An 11555-nucleotide genomic window follows, 5' to 3' on the forward strand; every position below is an offset into this window, starting at 1 on the left:
CCTTTCTAGGACCTTTCTCTTGTTTTGTTGGTGTTCTCCAACTCGCCTTTTGAGCCTTTACAGCAAGCATCTCTGCACTTGATGACCTTAAAGACATTCTTTCTTTCTTGTGTCTGTAAGAAGAATAAGTAAGCTCCAAGCTCTGTCTATCTGGGATCCATATCTCAGAGACCTGGGTCACTGTCTGGTTCTTCGAACAATGTCTGGATCCCTTCCAAATGTGGCTTCCAGTTATAATATTATAAACAAGACATCACCCTACCGGTGCTATGTCCAGATCCTGTTGGAGAAGAACAGCCATCACTGTATCTGTTAGATGTAAGAAGAGCTATCTCGTGTTATCTAGAGAAGACAGAACAGTTTAGATCAGCGGAGAATCTGTTCATTTAGCATCATGGTCCGAATAAGAGTAACAGAGCGAGCAAGATGGATACACAGTACAGTAGAAAGATGGAAGGAAGTTCAGTGTCGCCTTATCAAGGTCACTCAACCAGATCAACTGCAACTTCATGGGCAGATCTAGCGCAGGTGTCCCTTCACCAGATCTGCTCGGTGGCAACCTGGTCCTCGAATTCCACCTTCATGAAACATTATCAACTGGAGCTAATGCAGGCAGAGGGCTCTACTTTTGAGAAAAGAGTGTTGGAGTTAGCATCTTCTATACCCCCCCCCCCCCCATTCATTTTTGCTTTTCAAATCCCATATGTATTTGTGCTGCCGTAAGACGTCCAGGAAAAGTGAAAATTTACCCACCTGAAATTTCTGTTTCCTGTAGTCCTTAGGCAGCACAACTTTCCCTCCCTTAATAATGTATTTTTTTTTGCTTTATTATAATACAAGGAGGCTTCACTGGTGTCAGGGTTTTAGGGGTGGATCTGGCGTGTGATTGGTTGAGTTAGTTTTCTAATTAAGCTTGTTAACCTGTCGCTTCGGGTTGTACCTAGGGGAATAAAACCCATATGTATTTTGTGCTGCCGCAGGACTACAGGAAACGAAAATTTCAGGTGGGTAAATTTTCACTTATATAAAGGGAGCCTCTATATACAGGGTCTATACATACACATGAAAGTTTTATATATATACAGTACAGACCAAAAGTTTGGACGCACCTTCTCATTCAAAGAGTTTTCTTTATTTTCATGACTATGACAATTGTAGATTCACACTGAAGGCATCAAAACTGTGAGTTAACACATGTGGAATTATATACATAACAAAAAAGTGTGAAACAACTGAAAATATGTCATATTCTAGGTTCTTCAAAGTAGCCACCTTTTGCTTTGATTACTGCTTTGCACACTCTTGGCATTCTCTTGATGAGCTCCAAGATGTAGTCACCTGAAATGGTCTTCACTTCACAGGTGTGCCCTGTCAGGTTTAATAAGTGGGATTTCTTGCCTTATAAATGGGGTTGGGACCATCAGTTGCCTTGTGGAGAAGTCAGGTGGATACACAGCTGATAGTCCTACTGAATAGACTGTTAGAATTTGTATTATGGCAAGAAAAAAGCAGCTAAGTAAAGAAAAACGAGTGGCCATCATTACGAAAAATTGGGAAAACTTTGAAAGTGTCCCCAAGTGCAGTCACAAAAACCATCAAGCGCTACAAAGAAACTGGCTCACATGCGGACCACCCCAGGAAAGGAAGACCAAGAGTCACCTCTGCTGCGGAGGAGAAGTTCATCCGAGTCACCAGCCTCAGAAATCGCAGGTTAACAGCAGCTCAGATTAGAGACCAGGTCAATGCCACCCAGAGTTCTAGCAGCAGACACATCTCTAGAACAACTGTTAAGAGGAGACTGTGTGAATCAGGCCTTCATGGTAGAATATCTGCTAGGAAACCACTGCTAAGGACAGGCAACAAGCAGAAGAGACTTGTTTGGGCTAAAGAACACAAGGAATGGACATTAGACCAGTGGAAATCTGTGCTTTGGTCTGATGAGTCCAAATTTGAGATCTTTGGTTCCAACCACCGTGTCTTTGTGCGACGCATAAAAGGTGAACGGATGGACTCTACCTGCCTGGTTCCCACCGTGAAGCATGGAGGAGGAGGTGTGATGGTGTGGGGGGGCTTTGCTGGTGACACTGTTGGGGATTTATTCAGAATTGAAGGCATACTGAACCAGCATGGCTACCACAGCATCTTGCAGCGGCATGCTATTCCATCCGGTTTGCGTTTAGTTGGACCATCATTTATTTTTCAACAGGACAATGACCCCAAACACACCTCCAGGCTGTGTAAGGGCTATTTGACCATGAAGGAGAGTGATGGGGTGCTGCGCCAGATGACCTGGCCTCCACAGTCACCGGACCTGAACCAAATCGAGATGGTTTGGGGTGAGCTGGACCGCAGAGTGAAGGCAAAAGGGCCAACAAGTGCTAAGCATCTCTGGGAACTCCTTCCAGACTGTTGGAAGACCATTACAGGTGACTACCTCTTGAAGCTCATCAAGAGAATGCCAAGAGTGTGCAAAGCAGTAATCAAAGTAAAAGGTGGCTACTTTGAAGAACCTAGAATATGACATATTTTCAGTTGTTTCACACTTTTTTGTTATGTATATAATTCCACATGAGTTAATTGATAGTTTTGATGACTTCAGTGCGAATCTACAATTGTCATAGTCATGAAAATAAAGAAAACTCTTTGAATGAGAAGGTGTGTCCAAACTTTTGGTCTGTACTGTATATATATATATATATATATATATATATACATTGAGCCTCTATATACAGGGTCTATACATCCACATGAAGGTTATATATATACATGGAGCTTCTATATACAGGGTCTATACATGCACATGAAGGTTATATATATATACATTGAGCCTCTATATACAGGGTCTGTACATCCACATGAAGGTTATATATATACATGGAGCCTCTATATACAGGGTCTATACATCCACATGAAGGTTATATGCGTTAATTTCTTAACGATAATTTGTTTTCCCTTAGTCCTAACAGCAGCACATGTGGGGTTTATCCGCCCCAGTGAAACTGGTAGGACAGACGAAATATTTAATGAAGTCAAGTAATCAAGTAAATTAATGCCCCCATTACCTCACTATAAGAGGCCAAACCCCCCATACACATAAGGGAGGGATATTTGTGTGCTGCTGTTAGGACTAAGGGAAAACAAATTATCGTTAAGAAATTAACGCTTCCCTTACGTCCTAACCAGCAGCACATGTGGGGACTTAGCAAGAAGTTAACCTAAAGGGTAGGGATTTCAATGCTGAATGGAATTCAAAACAGACCGCCCAAAGGCAGTGTCTTCTGATCCCCTGAGGTTGAGTCTATAATGGCTCACAAAGGTAGAATGTGAGCTCCAGGAGGCCGCGGAACAGATCTGTTCCAGAGGAATAAGAGACCTTTTGGCCCAACTAGTAGAGACTGCTCGGGTGGAGTGAGCAGTGACAAAGGCAGGAGGAGGCCTATCTTGGGAAGCAAAAGATTATCTGATGGCCCCTCTGACCCATCTACTTAGAGTAGGCTTAGAGGCCTTCTTCCCTCTATTCCTGCCAAAGAACAGGATAAGAAGATTTTCTGACCTTCTGAACTCCCGGTATCTCTCAATGTAGACTCTCAAAGATCTGGCCACATCCAGAGTATGGAGGGAACTTTCTTCTGGAGAGAAAGAAGAGGAACATAACACAGGAAAAGACACAACTTGATTAATGTTGGGCACAGTGGGCGCCTTAGGCAAAAAGGTGGGTAAGAAACATAAAAAGACTCTGTCCGGTAAAAAAAAAGTGTATGGCTCATACGCCTAAAAGGCCTGAAGCTCTGAAATGTGTTTGACCGAAGTTACGGCCCAAAAAAAGGTTACCTTCATGGATAAAAACTTAAAGTTCACCTCTTCCAGGGGTTCAAAGGGAGGACCACTCAATCCTTTAAGCACCACTGAGAGATCCCACTGCGGTATAGGTCTAAAAGTGCTATGCTTAAGACGTAGGGCTCATTTAAGGAACCTCTTAATCAGAGGGTCTTGATGTAAAGATCTGCCAAAGGCAGCAGACAGGGCTGAGATCTGTACCTTGAGTGTAGAAGGGCTGAGGCCCTTATCTAGTCCATCCTGCATGAACTGGAGAATAGCAGATACTGGAGGACCTTGAGATGGTATTTGATGAGATGCACACCATAGAAGAAAAATACGCTTTACCCTGGCGTAGGCCTTAACTGTCGCAGGAGCTCTGGAATGAGACATCGTTATTAAGACCACTGCTGATAGCCCTTCAGGCTCTAGAAGGGTGATTGCCCCGGGACACCAGGTTCTGCATTGGGGGAAGCTTCCATTATTGCCCTCGGCTCATCTGCATGAGCAGGGTAAACCAAGACCTCCTGGGCCAGAATGGAATCACGGCTATTACTGAGACTTGGTCCTGCCGAATCTTCATCAATATCATGGCGATGGGAGGAAAGATGTAGGCCAGCCTGAACTTCCATGGAATTGACAGAGCGTCTACTGCCAAGGAGTTGTCCTCCCGATACAGGGAACAGAACGTTTCCACTTTGGTATTGAGTCTTGTCGCCATGAGATCTATGTCTGGGTGACTCCACCAGAGAGTGATCTGATGAAAGATCTCCCGATTCAGAGACATTTCTCCTAGAGCTGGGACTCCTCTGCTGAGCTGGTCTGCAACCACATTCAGGGACCCCCGAATGTGGACTGCTGAGAGGTGGGAAAGATTCTGCTCTGCCCAAGACAGAATTAGACCTACTTCTGAGAGTAGACACTGAGACCTTGTTCCTCCCTGTCTGTTGATGTAGGACACTGCAGTAGAATTGTCCGAGCGAACCCTTACAGCCTTGTTTCTGATAAGGGGAAAACAAATAAAAGAGAGCCATCCGGATTGCTCTGAGTTCTCTTAGATTGGATGACATCAAACGCTCTTGAGGGCTCCAGGATCCTTGAACTTGAAGTTCCCCTAGATGGGCACCCCAGCCTAGAAGGGATGCATCTGTCATCAACAGGATCCAACCTTGTTGGATCAAGGACCTCCCATCTTTGACCTGTTTCCACCACTTCAGCGAGCGGTGGGCTAGAGATGACAGGGAGCACTTTCTCTCTAGCCCTCTGGGAGTTCGATCCCATAGACTCAAAACTTCCGCTTGAAGAGGGCGAATATGCCACAAGGCCCAAGGAACCGCATCCACGGCTGCTGACATTAGGCCTAACATCCTCATCAATACTCTGATAGTTACCCGGAGAGGAACCATAAGTTGATCTGCAGTCTTGGAAATGCGTAACTTCCTTTCCAGAGAAAGGTAGAGCGTCATGTTGGCAGAACCTTTTATGAACCCTAGAAACCTCCAGGTAGTGGAGGGAGAAATCTCCGACTTCTGCCAATTGATAATCCAGCCCAAACGCTGGAGGAAGGACTGAGCCTGCAGAAGATGAAGAGTCTCTACCGAGTGGGTTTTGAGGAGCCAAACGTCCAGATATGGAATGATCTCCAGGCCTCTCAATCTGAGGGGAGCTACTACAGCTATCACCACTTTGGTGAAGATATAAGGGGCGGTTGTGATGCCAAAGGGAAGAGTGGCAAACTGAAAATGCTTCACTGTCCCCCTGAGACTCACTGCCACTCGTAGATACTTCCTGTGGGCCTGGCACACAGGGATGTGAAGATAGGCATCCTTTAAGGCTTAGGATGCTGATTACCGATTTTATGGACTCCATCCATAACCGCCTATTCTTTATGAATCGGTTGAGGTAGTGGAGACCTATGATCATGCGCCAACCTCCTGTGGCCTTGGGAACCAGAAAAACTGGCGAATAAATGCCAGACCCAATGTCTTCTGTAGGTACCTCCTCCAAGGCTCCTTTCTGCCTGTATTCCAGTATAGACTCCTCCAACACCACTTGCTTCTCGCGGGGAAGTAATTTTGTCAAAACACATTTTTCTGGGGGAACAGAAAGAAATTCTATCGTGTACCCTGTCCTTATTATATTCAGGACCCAGGGATCTGGAACAAACTCTGTCCAGGTATTTAGAAAAAAAAGTTAAACGGCCTCTGACTTGGAGGTCTGAAAGAATAGGAGTCAAATTTAGGACTGGATCTGGTAGAAGGGGAGGGCCGTCACTGGTCAGCCTTATTGTCCTATATAATTCTCTCTTCCTGGACCCACGGCATCGCTGAGGCCTTGATTGGCCCTGAAAGGATCTGGACCCTCTACCCTGCCTACCCCTAGCCCTAGGGGTTTGAGGGAGGCATTTACCTTTTTTATCGGCAAGACCTTCCATAATGTGGTCCAGTTCGGCCCCAAAAAGCCTTCCTGGCTCGTAAGAGAGGCTGCATAAATTATACTTGGAGGCATTATCTGCCACCCAAAGTTTTAGCCATAGTGGCCTCCTACCCACTGAAGAGAGGGCTATAGCCTTAGAGGCTAACTTTAACTGCTGTGGGCCGGAGTCACACAAAAAATCCACTGCAAGTAGAATGGACTTAAACTGCGCCAGGATGTAACATAGTAACATAGTACATAAGGCCAAAAAAGACATTTGTCCATCCAGTTCGGCCTGTCATCCTGCAAGTTGATCCAGAGGAAGGAAAAAAAAACCTGTGAGGTAGAAGCCAATTTTCCCCACTTTAGGGGAATAAAAAATTCCTTCCCGAATCCAATCAGGCATCAGAATAACTCCCTGGATCAATGACCCCTCTCTAGTAGCTATAGCCTGTAATATTATTACACTCCAGAAATACATCCAGTCCCCTCTTAAATTCCTTTATTGTACTCATCATCACTAGAGTTGAGCGAACACCTGGATGTTCGGGTTCGAGAAGTTCGGCCGAACATCCCGGAAATGTTCGGGTTCGGGATCCGAACCCGATCCGAACTTCGTCCCGAACCCGAACCCCATTGAAGTCAATGGGGACCCGAACTTTTCGGCACTAAAAAGGCTGTAAAACAGCCCAGGAAAGAGCTAGAGGGCTGCAAAAGGCAGCAACATGTAGGTAAATCCCCTGCAAACAAATGTGGATAGGGAAATGAATTAAAATAAAAATTAAATAAATAAAAATTAACCAAAATCAATTGGAGAGAGGTTCCATAGCAGAGAATCTGGCTTCCCGTCACCCACCACTGGAACAGTCCATTCTCAGATATTTAGGCCCCGGCACCCAGGCAGAGGAGAGAGGTCCCGTAACAGAGAATCTGTCTTCATGTCAGCAGAGAATTAGTCTGCATGTCATAGCAGAGAATGAGGCTTCACGTCAGCCACCACTGCAACAGTCCATTGGCATATATTTAGGCCCAGCACCCAGGCAGAGGAGGGAGGTCCCGTAACAGAGAATCTGTCTTCATGTCAGCAGAGAATTAGTCTGCATGTCATAGCAGAGAATGAGGCTTCACGTCAGCCAACACTGCAACAGTCCATTGGCATATATTTAGGCCCAGCACACACACAGGCAGAGGAGAGAGGTCCCGTAACAGAGAATCTGGCTTCATGTCAGCAGAGAATCAGTCTGCATGTCATAGCAGAGAATGAGGCTTCACGTCAGCCACCACTGCAACAGTCCATTGGCATATATTTAGGCCCAGCACACACACAGGCAGAGGAGAGAGGTCCCGTAACAGAGAATCTGGCTTCATGTCAGCAGAGAATCAGTCTGCATGTCATAGCAGAGAATGAGGCTTCACGTCAGCCACCACTGCAACAGTCCATTGGCATATATTTAGGCCCAGCACACACACAGGCAGAGGAGAGAGGTCCCGTAACAGAGAATCTGGCTTCATGTCAGCAGAGAATCAGTCTGCATGTCATAGCAGAGAATGAGGCTTCACGTCAGCCACCACTGCAACAGTCCATTGGCATATATTTAGGCCCAGCACACACACAGGCAGAGGAGAGAGGTCCCGTAACAGAGAATCTGGCTTCATGTCAGCAGAGAATCAGTCTGCATGTCATAGCAGAGAATGAGGCTTCACGTCAGCCACCACTGCAACAGTCCATTGGCATATATTTAGGCCCAGCACACACACAGGCAGAGGAGAGAGGTCCCGTAACAGAGAATCTGTCTTCATGTCAGCAGAGAATTAGTCTGCATGTCATAGCAGAGAATGAGGCTTCACGTCAGCCACCACTGCAACAGTCCATTGGCATATATTTAGGCCCAGCACCCAGGCAGAGGAGGGAGGTCCCGTAACAGAGAATCTGTCTTCATGTCAGCAGAGAATTAGTCTGCATGTCATAGCAGAGAATGAGGCTTCACGTCAGCCACCACTGCAACAGTCCATTGGCATATATTTAGGCCCAGCACACACACAGGCAGAGGAGAGAGGTCCCGTAACAGAGAATCTGGCTTCATGTCAGCAGAGAATCAGTCTGCATGTCATAGCAGAGAATGAGGCTTCACGTCAGCCACCACTGCAACAGTCCATTGGCATATATTTAGGCCCAGCACCCAGGCAGAGGAGGGAGGTCCCGTAACAGAGAATCTGGCTTCATGTCAGCAGAGAATCAGTCTTCATATCATAGCAGAGAATCAGGCTTCACGTCACCCACCACTGTAAGAGTCAATTTTCTTAAATTTAGGCCCAGAACCCAGGCAGAGGAGAAAGGTCCCGTAACAGACAATCTGGCTTCATGTCAGCAGAGAATCAGTCTTCATATCATAGCAGAGAATCAGGCTTCACGTCACCCACCACTGTAAGAGTCAATTTTCATAAATTTAGGCCCAGAACCCAGGCAGAGGAGAAAGGTCCCGTAACAGACAATCTGGCTTCATGTCAGCAGAGAATCAGTCTTCATATCATAGCAGAGAATCAGGCTTCACGTCACCCACCACTGTAAGAGTCAATTTTCATAAATTTAGGCCCAGAACCCAGGCAGAGGAGAAAGGTCCCGTAACAGACAATCTGGCTTCATGTCAGCAGAGAATCAGTCTTCATATCATAGCAGAGAATCAGGCTTCACGTCACCCACCACTGCAACAGTCCATTGGCATATATTTAGGCCTAGCACACAGGCAGAGCAGAGAGGTCCCGTAACAGACAATCTGGCTTCATGACAGCAGAGAATCAGTCTGCATGTCATAGCAGAGAATGAGGCTTCACGTCAGCCACCACTGCAACAGTCCATTGGCATATATTTAGGCCCAGCACCCAGGCAGAGGAGGGAGGTCCCGTAACAGAGAATCTGTCTTCATGTCAGCAGAGAATTAGTCTGCATGTCATAGCAGAGAATGAGGCTTCACGTCAGCCACCACTGCAACAGTCCATTGGCATATATTTAGGCCCAGCACCCAGGCAGAGGAGGGAGGTCCCGTAACAGACAATCTGGCTTCATGTCAGCAGAGAATCAGTCTTCATATCATAGCAGAGAATCAGGCTTCACGTCACCCACCACTGCAACAGTCCATTGGCATATATTTAGGCCTAGCACACAGGCAGAGCAGAGAGGTCCCGTAACAGACAATCTGGCTTCATGACAGCAGAGAATCAGTCTTCATATCATAGCAGAGAATCAGGCTTCACGTCACCCACCACTGTAAGAGTCAATTTTCATAAATTTAGGCCCAGAACCCAGGCAGAGGAGAAAGGTCCCGTAACAGACAATCTGGCTTCATGTCAGCAGAGAATTAGTCTGCATGTCATAGCAGAGAATCAGGCTTCACGTCACCCACCACTGGAACAGTCCATTGTCAGATATTTAGGCCCCGGCACCCAGACAGAGGAGAGGTTCATTCAACTTTGGGTAGCATCGCAATATAATGGTAAAATGAAAATAAAAATAGGATTGAATGAGGAAGTGCCCTGGAGTCCAATAATATATGGTTATGGGGAGGTAGTTAATGTCTAATCTGGACAAGGGACGGACAGGTCCTGTGGGATCCATGCCTGGTTCATTTTTATGAACGTCAGCTTGTCCACATTGGCTGTAGACAGGCGGCTGCGTTTGTCTGTAATGACGCCCCCTGCCGTGCTGAATACACGTTCAGACAAAACGCTGGCTGCCGGGCAGGCCAGCACCTCCAAGGCATAAAAGGCTAGCTCTGGCCACGTGGACAATTTAGAGACCCAGAAGTTGAATGGGGCCGAACCATCAGTCAGTACGTGGAGGGGTGTGCACACGTACTGTTCCACCATGTTAGTGAAATGTTGCCTCCTGCTAACACGTTGCGTATCAGGTGGTGGTGCAGTTAGCTGTGGCGTGTTGACAAAAGTTTTCCACATCTCTGCCATGCTAACCCTGCCCTCAGAGGAGCTGGCCGTGACACAGCTGCCTTGGCGACCTCTTGCTCCTCCTCTGCCTTGGCCTTGGGCTTCCACTTGTTCCCCTGTGACATTTGGGAATGCTCTCAGTAGCGCGTCTACCAACGTGCGCTTGTACTCGCGCATCTTCCTATCACGCTCCAGTGCAGGAAGTAAGGTGGGCACATTGTCTTTGTAGCGTGGATCCAGCAGGGTGGCAACCCAGTAGTCCGCACAGGTTAAAATGTGGGCAACTCTGCTGTCGTTGCGCAGGCACTGCAGCATGTAGTCGCTCATGTGTGCCAGGCTGCCCAGGGATAAGGACAAGCTGTCCTCTGTGGGAGGCGTATCGTCATCGTCCTGCCTTTCCCCCCAGCCACGCACCAGTGATGGACCCGAGCTGCGTTGGGTGCCACCCCGCTGTGACCATGCTTCATCCTCATCCTCCTCCACCTCCTCCTCATCCTCGTCCTCCTCGTCCTCCAGTAGTGGGCCCTGGCTGGCCACATTTGTACCTGGCCTCTGCTGTTGCAAAAAACCTCCCTCTGAGTCACTTCGAAGAGACTGGCCTGAAAGTGCTAAAAATGACCCCTCTTCCTCATCCTCCTCCTCCTCCTCCTGGGCCACCTCCTGTTCCATCATCGCCCTAAGTGTTTTCTCAAGGAGACATAGAAGTGGTATTGTAACGCTGATAACGGTGTCATCGCCACTGGCCATGTTGGTGGAGTACTCGAAACAGCGCAACAGGGCACACAGGTCTCGCATGGAGGCCCAGTCATTGGTGGTGAAGTGGTGCTGTTCTGTAGTGCGACTGACCCGTGCGTGCTGCAGCTGAAACTCCACTATGGCCTGCTGCTGCTCGCACAGTCTGTCCAGCATGTGCAAGGTGGAGTTCCACCTGGTGGGCACGTCGCATATGAGGCGGTGAGCGGGAAGGCCGAAGTTACGCTGTAGCGCAGACAGGCGAGCAGCGGCAGGATGTGAACGCCGGAAGCGCGAACAGACGGCCCGCACTTTATGCAGCAGCTCTGACATGTCGGGGTAGTTGTGAATGAACTTCTGCACCACCAAATTCAGCACATGCGCCAAGCAAGGGATGTGCGTCAAACCGGCTAGTCCCAGAGCTGCAACGAGATTTCGCCCATTATCACACACCACCAGGCCGGGCTTGAGGCTCACCGGCAGCAACCACTCGTCGGTCTGTTGTTCAATACCCCGCCACAACTCCTGTGCGGTGTGGGGCCTGTCCCCCAAACATATGAGTTTCAGAATGGCCTGCTGACGTTTACCCCGGGCTGTGCTGAAGTTGGTGGTGAAGGTGTGTGGCTGACTGGATGAGCAGGTGGAAGAAGAGG

This window comes from Bufo gargarizans, chromosome 3, assembly GCF_014858855.1.
Source record: "Bufo gargarizans isolate SCDJY-AF-19 chromosome 3, ASM1485885v1, whole genome shotgun sequence".
NCBI classification, from domain to species: domain Eukaryota; kingdom Metazoa; phylum Chordata; class Amphibia; order Anura; family Bufonidae; genus Bufo; species Bufo gargarizans.